This window comes from Bos mutus, chromosome 13 (assembly GCF_027580195.1).
Source record: "Bos mutus isolate GX-2022 chromosome 13, NWIPB_WYAK_1.1, whole genome shotgun sequence".
Taxonomy (NCBI): domain Eukaryota; kingdom Metazoa; phylum Chordata; class Mammalia; order Artiodactyla; family Bovidae; genus Bos; species Bos mutus.
The window spans coordinates 78,987,987-79,003,032 of NC_091629.1; the positions used below are offsets into that span (position 1 = coordinate 78,987,987).

The 15,046-nt window shown below is 41.9% G+C and overlaps 1 protein-coding gene across 1 annotated transcript in view; it reads left to right on the forward strand.

The window, feature by feature from the left end:
- The first annotated feature begins 2,375 nt into the window (after positions 1-2,375).
- The window catches only part of PAK5 (p21 (RAC1) activated kinase 5), a 419,074-nt gene continuing 406,403 nt past the window's right edge, over positions 2,376-15,046 (forward strand). Inside the window, exon 1 of the mRNA XM_070382144.1 lies at positions 2,376-2,495. The gene's annotated coding sequence lies outside the window, so the exon portion shown is untranslated. The remainder of the gene's footprint in view (positions 2,496-15,046) is intronic.

Here is a 15,046-nt window from a genome sequence, read left to right on the forward strand (position 1 = left end):
TAAGGGATTTGATTTAGGTCATACCTGAATGGTCTAGTGGTTTTCCCTACTTTCCTCAATTTAAGTCTGAATTTGGCAATAAGGAGTTAATGATCTGAGCCATAGTCAGCTCCTGGTCTTGTTTTGCTGACTGCATAGAGCTGCTCCATCTTTGACTGCAAAGAATATAATTAATCCGATTTTGGTGTTGACCATCTGGTAATGTCCATGTACAGAGTCTTCCCTTGTGTTGTTGGAAGAGGGTGTTTGCTTTGATCAGTGCGTTCTCTTGGCAAAACTCTATTAGCCTTTGCTTTGCTTCATCCTGTACTCCAAGGCCAAATTTGCCTGTTACTCCAGGTGTTTCTTGACTTCCTACTTTTGCATTCCAGTCCTGTATAATGAAAAGGACATCTTTTTTGGGTGTTGGTTCCAAAAGGTCTTGTAGGTCTTCATAAAACTGTTCAACTTCAGCTTCTTCAGTGTAACTGTTGGGGCATAGGCTTGGATTACCATGATATTGAATGGTTTGCCTTGGAAATGAACAGAGATCATTATGTCATTTTTGAGATTGCATTCAAGTACTGGTTCCTGTTTTAATATGGCAGCTACTACATTGAGGGTACTGAGCAAATGGAAAACAAATAAATATTGTTAATGGAAAACAAGATAAATATTGTACCATTAATTAGAAAACTGTTAAGAGTTATTAAGTGTAACAGTGTACCAACACACATAAACCTTTATTTTTAATTTGATATCACATACTGTATCACTAATTCCTGAGGGTATTTTGGGGGCAGCTAAGGCAGATGTGTGTGACGTCTTCATTTCCAAGGTTGAAAATTCATGAATGCTTTAGTGAATCTCTCTCACTATAGCCTGGACAGCGAATTTTTAAAATTTTTTTTTTTATTAGAGGATAATTGTTTTACAACATTGTGTTGGTTTCTGCCATAGAATAACATGAATCAGCTATAGGTACACACTTGGCCCCTCATGCTTGAACCTCCCTAACACCTCCCACCCCACTCCCTAGGCTGTCACAGAGCAGGCGGTTGAGCTCCTTGTATTACAGCAACTTCCCACTAGCTATCTATTCTACATGTGGCAATGTATATGTTTCAGTGCTACTTTCTCAGTTTGTCCCACCCTCTCTTCCCTGCTCTGTCCACAGGCCTGAATATTTTTGACAATGCTGGAGCCTTCAGGGGTTGGGAAGGGAGTGGGCAACCCAGGGATTTAAGATGAACTACAAGATATCTTTGCAAGCTTCAACCCAAACATCACTCATCTGAAAGCCCTGTCATCTTTTGGTACATAAACACCCTATTCTTATCATGGTCTGTCAGTCTTCTTAACTGGCAAGCCTAGCCTTACCATTAGATGCCCAATAAATTGACATTTTGATGCCTAGTCTAAGTTTTTGTCCCAGATCAGGAAAGGTTGGGAACAGCCAAGGCAGGTGGTTCAGACTTGAGTAGAGGCTCATCCGGCAACGAGTGTGCTACCCAACTAGCAAAGAGAGCGTGAAAAGGTCAAGCTTTCCCTAAGACTCACATTCTAAGTCAGAAAGTAGCCAGTTTGTGTGGGTGCTCAGAGTCCAGTGGTACTGAGATTCCTTCCAGGGTTGGGCACAACATCCCGAGGGCATCTTCACCTGTTAGACGCCAAGCCGTCTGTAGGTCGCAGCGGCTTCTGTGGGAGCCAGAGAACGTTTCTAGGCTGGCTGCTTGCAGGAGAGCCACCCAAAGGTCACAGAAGAGGGATTCTCTAGATCTCGGCGGCTCGACGTGGTCGGAGAACCAGTGACATCAGCATTCCCTGGGGGCTTGTTCAGCTTGTAGATCTCAGACCCCAGTCTAGAGCAAGCGATTCCGAATTTGCATTTTAATTCCTAGGCACCTTGAAGTTGAAGCAGCAAGGTTCCAGGTGGTAGCACCAAGACTAGCGGAAGGACCTTTCTCTCGGCCCCGCCCTCTCGCCCTTTGCTCTGCCCTCAAGCTCAGTCCAGCTTTGGCCCTGCACAAAATTTCTGCACAGTGTGTATGAGGAGGGGGCGTGCAGGAGCTGCCCGTGGATGGCAGAGGGAAAGTGGGATCAGATCAGCGAGAAGGGCTTTCTCCAGCTCAGATCCCACAGCGTGAGACACTCCCCCCGCCCCCCGCAACCTCTCCACCCCCGCCCCCCGCCCCCCGCAGCTGCTACTGCCAGCCTCCCTCCGGCAGCCACGAAAACCCGGAGCAGCTGCGCGCGCTCCTGGAAAGTCCTCCCAGGGCGAAGCCGGGCAGCTGGGCATGCTCAGTAGCTGGGGGAGGCCTGGGTGGAGAGTGGGAAGCTGTGGCTCAGCCTCCGGCCCCTCCCGCCGGCCCCCGCCCCCTTTGCCCCTACCCAGCCCGTAGTAGTTGCCCGGCGTGCGCCCGGGGAGACCGGGAACATGGCGCTCCGAGCGATGTAGCCGCGGAGGAGCAGAGGGGGACTAGGCTCCGCCGCCGTACTGACAGCCAAGCCACCAGGTAGGCAGGCGCGCCCGGCGGGGCTGCCCGGGTGGGTACGGGCGCGGGGAGGGGCGCTTGCGGGGATGCGCACGGCGGGGACCCGGGCACCTGGCTTTGCCGGGAGAGGATGCGAAGCCGACATCTGTGACAGCGCGCGATTGTGCATCTGCTAGGAGATGCCAAAGGCTGGGGACCGACTGGCTGAAGGGGATGGATTCGGGAACCGCCCCCCGCCCCCCACGCCCATTCACTGCCATCCAGCCTGGGCTCTCTGCGGGTCAAATAAAGGATAGTTCTTTTCTGCTGAGCAGGAGGGCATGGGGGAGATACCAGGATACCAGTCCTGGGAATGTGCTGGTCCCCCGGACCGCGGGCAAACCCAGCACCGGCTCTTTGTGTATACAGCCGCGCACGCCGGGGGTGCCGCGGTGCGTGCTTCTCTGAGGAGTGTTGGACATATTGCCAGGGAAGGATTCCCGTTTGGTTTTTGTCTCTTGACAGGTGTAGATTGGAGAATGAAATAGCTGAGGCTTTATGGGACTGTTTTCCTTTGTTACTTGCCTTGGTATGTGTGTGTGTGTGTGCGCGCGCGCGCGTGTGGTGGGTTGTAATGGAGAGAACTTCTGCTCGTGGGCACGGGTGTGGACAGAGCGTGGAAGAGAATCTCGGTTCCAAACTCTTGTCAAAATTGCCTGCGATGTTAACCTTCTGGAGGATAAACTTGAAAAGTCCAGAGATTATCAGTGCGCAGTTTGAAGGAGAAGCATGTTGGCCTTTCTTGAACCTATGTGTGCATATCGGGAGCTTTAAACGTGGGATGCAAGGTAATTCCACATTAGATGTCAATTAAGGGAATTTGAAGCACTGGGATGTTATCTATAGTGGTCTTCTTCTTCTTCTTCTTTTTTTTTTTAAGGCCAAATTAATAAAGAAAAAGAGAAGTTGGCACAAAGCCAGAGGACAATGTCATCTTTAATAGTCAATGACAGCTTTAGAAGGATAAATATACTTTCGCGGAAATCGGGAAACCCGTGTTCCAAAGGGTTCCCCCCAAAAATAGATATACGGTCTTAGGTAACTCTCAGAATCTCTCAGAGCATCCTTTTCCTTTCTAGGGTTTGGTGGCAGGTAAATAACTGTCTTAATTGAGTCCAGATGAACCACACCACTTTTTAGAAGTCCCTCCTACACTAGAATTCTATGAAATTGAAACTGCATAATAACAGCTTTGCACCTTACATTTGTATGTCTGATTTATTCAGACCTACAATTCACTGAGTTAAGGAGGAAAGGTAAATTTAGAATGTGCTTTTATTTTTCGATTTGTAAAGGATGGACATCTGTGACTATGAAGTTTAGACACACTTCCCTCCGTGCTTACAGTACTTATTTTTATCATCTCTTTAGGTGGCAAGAATGAGTCAGTATCACCAAAATGAAATGGGAGAAACTTGAGAAAAATGCATTTAATTAAATTAAAACCATAAATGTCCAATCTGGTGATAATGCCTTGACTTCAAATTCATATGTGCAAAGCAGAAGCACTGCTGATGGGAGCAGTAGAAAGTGAAGTTCACTGATAGCACTGGTTTTATATTTTTGTGCTTCTCTGTGAATGGGGAGAGTTGAATTGTACTAGATCCCTAAACTTGTTAATAAATGTGAGAGAGAACTGCAGACATTGAAAACACTTTGTGCCTCTCCTCTGTCATTTTACTAAAATGTTGCAGGTGTGAGAGGCAAGTATTCTAGGATCTCATCTTGGTGGTGAGACAGTTGAGTTTGAGCTCTGACTCTTCCCTATTAAGCTTTGTGATCGTGAGCAAGCTATTTAAGTTTCCCAAGCCTCAGTTTCCTCAGCTGTAAAACCAGCCTAGAGCTAAGACTTAACCTAAATTGGGTAGAGGTATGAGTTACTTATAAACCACAACCAGTGGTGGTGATCATTATCAGAGGAAGGAAAATGGATGTTTATTTAACATATGCTATATGCCCTGTATTAAGCTAAATAAGTTCAAATGTGTGATCTCATTTAATCTTCCCGACTAGAGCCTGTCAGTCACGAAGAGTCAGACGCGACTTAGTGACTAAACAACAAACAGATGGCTTAAAATGTCAGAAATATATTCTTTTGCAGTTCTGGAGATTAGAAGTTCAAAATCAAGGTTTAGTCAAAGCCATTCTTCCTTGGAAGCCTCAAGAGGAGGATCCTTTCTGGCTTCTCCCAGTTCCTGATAGACCCAGGTATTCCTTGTTTTGGGACAGCATAACTAATTTCTGCCTTCATCTTCACATTGTGAAGTTCCCCCCTTTATAAATAAGGACATCATTCATACTGGATTTAGGACCCATTCTAATTCAGTGTGACCTCAACTTAACTTTGATTACATCTCCAAAGATCCTGTTTTGTAATCAGGTCACGTTTTTAGGTTCTGGTTGGGCATGAATTTGGGGGGAATTCTATTCAGCCCTGTATACCCTATGATAGGTATTTAATGACAGTATTAGTATTATGTCAGTATCAGTAGGACATAAAGATAAAATAGTATGTTTTTTGAAAAGACTTTAAAGCTTATTTAATCCAGGCAATATATTTGAATTTTTATATACCCAAACATGATAGAGAAAAACAGTATTCAGAGGTACCTCATTTATACAAATGTCACTTGTCTAGAAACCAAGGTAATCTAGGGTTTCGATCTTAAACAGGTAACAGAGCTGATATACCCTGGCCTAGATGGATTTGTTAATGTTTGCCTTCCTCCCTTTCTGCTTCCCCACTAACACAATGCAAACAGACAGCAGAAAACCATATTAAACAACAAAAATAACAGTCACAAAAATACTCCAATCTTAACAACTTTCTAATCTTTCTTATCCTGGTAAATGGCACCACTGTCCAGGGAGTTGCCAGAAACTCAAAAATCATCTCTGATGCCTCTGTTCCCTTTGTCCTCCAAACCAAAAACTATCACCAATTTTTTGCAAGTTCTGTCTTCTATATCTATGTATAAACTCTTGATAAGTTCTTATTTCCATCCAAGTTGTTACTGTCTTTTGTTTGGTCCACTAGTAGGGCTTCCTACTAGCTCCCGGTTCCCAGCTTGGGCCGCCCATTCTTCATCCAGAACAGGTAGAATCAAGTCAGTCCCCTGCAGAAGATTCATTATGTACCTGGGACAGTTTCCAGAGATTCTTTCTGGTCTCCTCCTGGGCACCTCTTCCTCTTACCACTGTCATACCAATCTGTTTCTTGAGCATGCCCCATGCTTTGTCAGTTCAAGCTGTACTCAATTGGGTCTCCTTGATCTCTTTTCCTCATGAACCCAAATCTCTCGTCACCTTTCTATTCTTCTATGGCACTGAAAATTTGCAGTTTGCTATTTATTTGTTTGGCTATTCATTTAATTTCTGTAAACTCTGTGATGACCATTTGTTTTGTGTCTTTCATGTAGAAGATGCTTAATAAATGGTCAATGAGTGAAGGAATGAATACTCTTCCTCCTAGCATTGTTCTGTGCCAACGTAAAGATATGATATTTTAGAAACTATTTTCTTTACTACCTATATAAAAAGAGCAATTTAGAACTCATTCTGACTTTGAGAGGAGTACTCTTGGCTTTAGTAAATGCATCTTTGAAGAACTGATTTCAAGTGAGCAGTTAAGAATGAAGTCAAAATATTTTTTTGACAACTGAGACTTTTGAAAAAATTTCAGTCAACAAATATTCAAATATTTCAACAAAATATTTGTTGGACATTAACATTTTCCATGCTTGGCCCTAGGAATATAGTGGTGAACTAGACTTTTAGCCTTCTAGAGATTAACAATAAATAATCCTAATAGGTAATGATAATATTATTTATTGAGCTTTTGTTATGTGCTAGGTTCCCTTCCTAGGGGCTTCCCTGCTGGCTCAGCTGGTAAAGAATCTTCCTGGAATGCAGGAGACCTGGGTTCGATTCCTCAGTTTGGAAGACCCCCTGGAGGAGGAAATGGCAACCCACACCAGTATTCTTGCCTGGGAAATCCCATGGGTAGAGGAGTCTGGCAGGCTACTGTCCATGGGGTCGCAAAGAGTTGGACACGACTGCGTGACTAACACTTTGCCTTTTCAAGTTCTCTTCCTTCCTTACTCTTATTTTTACAGATGGTTCTCCAGTCTTTCCCAATAATACAAAATCCAGATTAGATGCACGACAAATACTTGATGAATTAATAATTAGATACTATTATCCTGATCTTTCAAAATAAGGAACTTAGGTTTATCTGAGGAAAACAGAATCTGCTCATATATGGAAGTGCATGCAATTGCTTTCTGAAAATATCTAGGTTTGGACCCTGTTCTACTTTAAAAATTATCCTACCTATTGTCTCTGGGGTTAAAATAAGAGACAACTTGCTGTCTACGTGAAGATAGGTTCCTGGTGTATTTCTTTGTCTTCCACAATTGTCAAAATTCTTAATCACCAGCTGGATTGTTTTGTCTATCCTGTTTAATCCAAGTGAGAAGTGACCTAATATCTTTCATTTAGAGGACTTTTTGGTAGTTTTGAATAGCGAGACTGAGGACCCAAGGGAAATGGAGGTGGTCCAATACGGGAACACGGGTTATATTTTGCATTTCTAGTTTGGCCTCAATTTTATGTCATTTTAGTAGTTGCAAAAAGGTAATTTTTAAAAATAAATGAAAGTATCATTTAATGCATGTGCTTAAGTATTATTTTTTATCTAAGCAAGAAAAAAGTCAGACATTGTATCTTAATTTTGTTTAAAAGTGATGGATACACAGTTACTCAACTAAAACCTAAGAAACCGATAAGAGGGTTCAGTAAAGTGGTTGGTTTATAATATACATGTTCAGAAATCAAGGATTACCTCAAGTGCTAATATTTACCAACAAAAAAAAATACAATAGAAAATGATTCTGTTTATGAATCCATACAAATATATATTATCTAAGAAAATTGGAAATGTACATAAAACACTAATACTTGGAGGAAAAAAGTATCTAAGGACTTACGTAGGAAAGCTATAAAATTTTACTTAGACACATAAAATCAGAAACAAATGAAAGCTTGCCTTAGTATTAGAAAGATAAATATTTGATATGGTTATTTTTCCATGATCAATTATATAGTTTTATTGTATTGAGATTTGGAAAAACTTGTCAAAATGATTCTAATATTCACTTGGAAGAATAACTGTATGACAATAGTCAAGAAAAATTTGCAGAGGAATTTATATGGGAGTTGGGGTGGGTTGCCCTTCCAGAAACAAAAATAAATACAGTCATTGAACTACAATCATTATAGCAGAGTAGTACTGGTGTAAAAATCAATAGTTAGCTCAATGGAATAGAATAGATTGCAAAGAGACTCAGGTAGTTTTTGGAAACAGAACTGCGATGGAGAAAGCATTTTGAAACAGGAATATTTGACCAAAGAATCAAGCAAATTGGCTTAGTATACAGAAAACATTCAACTAAGAACCTCTGTTTACATGACTCACTAGACTAAATTCCAAATTGGAAAGTTCATTTGCCAGATGAGAAAGTCAGAAGAAAATATTTAATAATTTTAGGGGAATGAGTTTTTAATATAAAATTAATGGAAAGAATCACAAAGCAAAATATAGATTTGAATATATTTTAAACATTTGCATGCAAAAAATACAATGTAAATCAAAAAGTAATTATGGAGAAAAACATGGACACCAAGCATAACAGAACAGTTAATGTAATAATCACATTGAGGAACTCATAGATATCAGTAAGTAGAAAATAACATGCCAACAGAATTGTCCACATACCTGAATAATTCAAAAGGAAGAAAAAGGCTAACATACATATTTAATATTCTTACTATTAATCACAGAAATGGAAATTAAAACAAAAGTTATATGCTATGTTTCATGGATTAAACCAGCAAAATGTATGTATGTTTATGTAGATACAAAAATACTCAGTGCTGGCAAGGATGCAGAGAGAAGGACATTTGCTTTACTACTGGCGGGAGAATTATACAATAGTGTTTGCTAAAGAAGTAGATGCAGACAAAAACTTACATTGAGGATTGTGATAATATTCTGAAATAATAAAAAAAATGAAAACAATGTATATGAAAATTGGAGTGGGTTAAAGCTATTTTAAAGTTTCCTTCATGTTGAAGAAAGAAACAACAGCCTCCAAGTGGCAGGATTTCACTGTTTTATAAAAAGTGCCCCCAAATGTGGGAGACAGCCTAGGGTACCCTACTTTGGAGGTTTAAATTAATATTTTAAACCATGTTAAGACAATAAAAGCCAGAAAGTGGTCAACTGTCTCATCACTGCATTAAAAGTAAAGCTCTCTTAATTTTTCCCACCATGCCAAAATAAACAAATAAATAAATAAACCTCAGAAAAACAAGAGGAATAAAATCTAGTAAGAATAAATTTAGTCATGTGAAAACCAAAATAAAGTCCCCCAAAGGATAGACTATGACACGTATTAAAAGGAGTCATTTCAAAGATAATGTAATAACAAGGAACAGCTTTCACAACAGTTTTAACTAGAAATAACCAAATGCACTGCTGCATTACAATGATATGTATTTCAGGAATATCACATATAGATGTATGAAAACTGGAACAAAAACAAAATTAGGCAGTGTTTGGACAGTAAAAATATGTATGGCTTGTATTTTTCATACCTCCCTGAATTTTTCAAAATAGAAGAACTGTACAAAAAGGATCTATATGTCCAAGATAATCACAATGGTGTGCTCACTCACCTAGAGCCAGATCTCCTGGAATGTGAAGTCAAGTGGGCCTTAGAAATCATCACTACGAACAAAGCTAGTGGAGGTGATGGAATTCTAGTTAAGCTATTTCAAATGCTGGAAGATGATGCTGTGAAAGTGCTGCACTCAATATGCCAGCACATTTGGAAAACTCAGCAGTGACCACAGGACTGGAAAAGGTCAGTTTTCATTCCAATCCCAAAGAAAGGCAATGCCAAAGAATGCTCAAACTACCACACATTTGCACTCATCTCACACGCTAGTAAAGTAATGCTCAAAATTCTCCAAGCCAGGCTTCAGCAATTCATGAACTGTGAACTTCCAGATGTTCAAGCTGGTTTTAGAAAAGGCAGAGGAACCAGAGATCAAATTGCCAACATCCACTGGATCATGGAGAAAGGAAGAGAGTTCCAGAAAAACATCTATTTCTGCTCTATTGACTATGCCAAAGCCTTTGACTGCATGGATCACAAGAAACCGTGGAAAATTCTGAAAGAGGTGGGAATACCAGACCACCTGACCTGCCTCTTGAGAAACCTGTATGCAGGTCAGGAAGCAACAGTTAGAACTGGACATTGAACAACAGACTGGTTCCAAATCGGGAAAGGAGTACATCAAGGCTGTACATTGTCATGCTGTTTATTTAACTTATATGCAGAGTACATAATAAGAAACGCTGGGCTGGAAGAAGCACAAGATGGAATCAAGATTGCCGGGAGAAATATCAATAACCTCAGATATGCAGATGACACCACCCTTATGGCAGAAAGTGAAAAGGAACTAAAAAGCCTCTTGATGAAAGTGAAAGAGGAGAGTGAAAAAGTTGGCTTAAAGCTCAACATTCAGAAAACTAAGATCATGGCATCTGGTCCCGTTACTTCATGGGAAATATAGGAAAACAGTGGAAACAGTGTCAGACTTTATTTTTCTGGGCTCCAAAATAACTTCAGATGGTGACTGCAGCCATGCAATTAAAAGAAGGAAAGTTATGACCTTGGAAGGAAAGTTATGACCAACCTAGATAGCATATTGAAAAGCAGAGACATTACTTTGTCAACAAAGGTCCATCTATTCCAGGTTATTGTTTTTCCAGTGGTCATGTATGGATATGAGAGTTGGACTGTGAAGAGAGTTTGACTGAGTGCCAAAGAATTGATGCTTTTGAACTGTGGTGTTGGAGAAGACTCTTGAGAGTCCCTTGGACTGCAAGGAGATCCAACCAGTCCATTCTAAAGGAGATCAGTCCTGGGTGTTCTTTGGAAGGAATGATGCTAAAGCTGAAACTCCAATACTTTGGCCACCTCATGCGAAGAGTTGACTCATTGAAAAAGACTCTGATGCTGGGAGGGATTGGGGGCAGGAAGAGAAGGGGACGACAGAGGATGAGATGGCTGGATGGACATGAGTCCACTGACTCGATGGACATGAGTTTGGGTGAAGTCCGGGAGTTGGTGATGGACAGGGAGTCCTGTCGTGCTGCAATTCATGGGGTCACAAAGAGTCAGACACGACTGAGCAATTGAACTGAACTGAATGTTGTTTTATGAGTTAGAAAAAAAAATCACTGTTTTACAGATATGGTGATGATACATATTTAGGTTATAATGACTCAGTATGTGACACTCATGGTTAACTCTTGTGTCAGGGGCTCTGCCAAGTGTATTGGCAATGACTCTTAGTTCGCATGCAAATGAAAGAAACTCTAGTAAAGAAAGAATTTACTATAAGGCTCTCAGATAACTAAAAGAATTGCCAGGAATGGGAGTGTCCCCTCAAAACAACCACCACCACCTCCAAAAAACAGGCTTGCAAACAAACCGGAACCTAGCCAGCTTTAGAGTCTAGATATCATGGACTAGAGAAACAGGCCCATGCACAAGGGGTTTGCCCGGGCTGGGCCCCAGGCCAGTGTTTTTTGTGCTTAGGGCTTGGCCCCACTCCCCAGGCCGCAATTCACTTGCCATCAGGGGGTGGGGGGGGGGGCGGTTAGGCACCTTGACTGGCAGTCCCATGGTCTTCTTTCTGCTGATAGAACTAAAAAAGATAGGATGGAAGGTCAATGACCCATATCAAACCAAACAGAAAGAATAAAAATGCCCATTAGCCCAGGACTTGGAGGCCAACAGGGTTGAATTGCAGGCCTCCACACCTCCCCTGCAGAGGGCACAGCTGCTGAGATGGAGATTCACAAGGAGCCCAAGGTTTGTGGTGCTGTGTGCATGGTGGTGCCCCACATAAGAGACGCAGTTTTCTCCTGGAGTCAGCAGGACATGTCCTGAAGAAGCTGGCTTTTCAGATTTGATCTTCATGTATGGGTAGGTTTTTGTTTTTGTAAAATATTTATTTATTTGGCTGCTCAGGGTCTCAGTTGTGGCAGGCAGGATCTTTAGTTGTGGCCTGGGAACTCTTAGTTGCAGAATGTGGGGTCTAGTTCCCTGACCAGGGATCGAACCTAGGCTTCCTGCACTGGGAGCTGAGTCTTAGCCACTGGACCACCAGGGAAATCCCTGCACAGGCATTTTGAAAGAAAGATACTATTCTCAAGTGAAACCAGAGCCAGTGAAAGGATGCTCTGAAGAAAACAGTTTAGCAGAAACAAGAAATATAGTTTGGAAATAGATGGAGCACCAGCATGAGTCTAGGCTTCTTTTTATCTTGAATTATCTTAACTCTGAGCAAGTCTTTCAGTCATGTTTGAGTTTCAGTCGGTCAGTTCAGTCATTCAGTCGTGTCTGACTCTTTGCAATCCCATGGACTGCAGCACGCCAGGCCTCCCTGTCCATCACCAACTCCCGGAGCTTGCTCAAACCATGTCCTTTGAGTCAGTGATCCCATTCAACCATCCTCTGTCATCCCCTCCTGCTCCCACCTTCAATCTTTCCCACAATCAGGGTCTTTTCAAATGAGTCAGTTCTTCTTATCTATTTGTTTATTTGTTTAATATTTGAGTTTAGTCGACTATGAATGATGGGTCTGAGCTCAAATAACTTTTGGTGCGTGCGTGTGTGCTAAGTCACTTCAGTTTTGTCCAACTATTTGTGACCCTGTGGACTGTTGCCTGCCAGGCTCCTGGGTTCATGGGGATTCTCCAGGCAAGAATACTGGAGTGGGTTGCCATGCCCTCCTCCAGGGGATCTTCCCGACCCAAGGATCAAACCTGCGTCTCCTGTGTCTCCTGCATTGCAGGCAAATTCTTTACTGCTGAGCCACCAGAGAGCCCCCTAACTTTTGGTGAAAGAAAGTGAAAGTGAAGTCGCTCAGTTGTGTGTCCAACTCTTTGCAATCCCATGGACTGTAGCCTACTAGGCTCCATCCATGGGATTTTTCAACCAAGAGTACCAGAGTAGGGTGCCATTTCCTTCTCCAGGGGATCTTCCTGACCCAGGGATTGAACCTAGGCCTCCCAAATTGTAGGCAGATGCTTTACCCTCTGAGCCACCAGGGAAGCAACTTTTGGTATGTAACACTAAAAAATCACCCATAAATCAATCTGTATTCTTCTTGCAGTTCTCATCATACTTCGGACATGGCTGTGGTTGTCCAGGTAATTTAATGCCCAGGTTTATGTTGCCTTTATAGCTTTTTATAACCTTTTCCCTGAGGAGAGGACACTTGCAAATGGGATGCAAAAAAAGAAAAAGATAATTATTCTTTAATTGCACTAAAAACAGGAAACCTTAAATTACCAAGGGATCCCCTGGATACTGTATAGTAAAGAGTTTACCTGCTGTGTTCTCAGGAAATCTTAAATTACCAAGGGATCCCCTGGATACTGTATAGTAAAGAGTTTACCTGCTGTGTTCTCAGGAAATCTTAAATTACCAAGGGATCCCCTGGATACTGTATAGTAAAGAGTTTACCTGCTGTGTTCTCCCACCTCTTGGCACCTGTGCAGCCAAGCCCCCTGCACTCAGAGCCCACCTTGGCCCCCACTGGACCCTGCTTTGCATTCCTGGAGCCTCAGACTTCCCCTCTTAGGAGGCTCTGGGGCCCAAGACAGGCCAAGGAAGGATTGTTTATTAGTGAGAGGTGGGATGGAGCTCGTAGTCCACATACAGAACCTGAAGCCTGGGGCAGAAGGATCAAGGCAATGGGACAAGAGACTGGGACCCTCTACTTAGCCGCGTTCTGGGATCCCAGGCTTCTGAGTTGAAGCCTGAGTTTCTACATTGTTTTGAAGGCATATTTGTCTGACTAGGCTTATAGAACCTACTTAGCAATTTTTAGCTTGGTTTATCGTATTTAAGGCCTAGTGTGCTGCAGTCCATGGGGTCTCAGAGAGTCGCACATGACTAGGCGACTGAGCAACAACAACATCATATTTGAATATTTAGCTGTATAGTCACTGAGACTCCTGGTGCTGTCGTCCTCTCCAGTGTCAGGATTGCACCTGCTCAGGTGACTGTTTTAGAAAGGCCGCACTGAGCTATGCACACATATACACATACGCACAACTTGCTGCTCATGCAGTAGCAATGTAGATTATAAGAAAAGTGGCTTGCACTCCTGTGGTTGTACTTAACATGTTGAAGAAGATATGTTAAACCCTCATCCCAGTATTTTACCTGTGAATCTTAATCATCATGAAAGCTCTATAAAGTAGGTTACTCAAGGCAAACAGTCATGCAGAGGAGTCAAACCCTTCCTCATCTGGGCCCAGTGTCCACATAGACTGTTGCATACAGCAAGCAACTCAGTAGATTAAAAGTTTTGTTTGGCATCCTTGAACCTTCAGTAATTCAAGAATCACTGCATTAATCAACCCACTTTGACTCTTGAATCCTCTGATTCTGCATTGTGGTTCATGCAGATTTGTCAGGAAAAGGGCAAGGAATGCTATTCATTGCCTTGCTGTCTTCAGTATTATGATTAAGGGAATGATCAAAACCAGGAATCAATTTAGTTGTGTGTATAAAAAAAACAAATTTTAACTGTTTTAATTTACAGTTTAAAACAGATGTCAGCTCTGGGATTCTTTCAGTCTTGAAGGAAGTTACCATTTGTGTCCTTGATGATGAAGGTGAATGGGCAGAGTCCCTTTGTCTTTCCTGTAGAGCACAGTTGATATCCCTAAGCTTCTGTTGCATCCCCATCCAACTGGACTGAGATGGCTTTTCCCAACATTATTGGTTCCGTCACTCTTTTAATCAATTACAAATGGGAGAGGGTGGGGTAAGCTCAGGTGTTCACATCTTCATTCTTCGTTAGCATCACTTCTCAATTCACATTCAAGGTTGGCATTCTATTTAAGAAACACCTTAACTATTTTCTAGGTGGAACTCTATCCCTTTGCATCTAAGGATGGTCCTTTGTGTCGTGCAAATGGATTTCCCAGCTAATCTTTCTTAAGTGAGTTGCCTCCTTGCCTAATTTAGCTCTACTGAGGTTTACTGACCTAGGAAGAGAGCTTCCTGCAAGTGAAGTGGAGAAAACTTATACTTCATATGTTTCAAAGAAAGCATCTTTCTCTAAAGTAGGAACAGTTGCTATGTGGATATAATTTACCTTTGAAAAACATAAACACTGATGGAGGAGGGGATTAAAGAAGAAAGTCTTACAGAAATGGAATGTAGAGTTTTTCTCCTCTGGAAAGGAAAGTGTGGTGTTCAGTACATTGTTCATTCTCCTCTAGCTTTTTGAGACATGAAAACAAAAAAGGACTTTTCCAATAATATTGAAATAACAGTTATTCATAACTTGAGTTAAACAGTAGTTTGTTTTGCCTGTTATGAAAGTTTTAAGTTATTAGCTACCTCCAAGTTGGGCTTCCCTGGTGGTGTTACTAA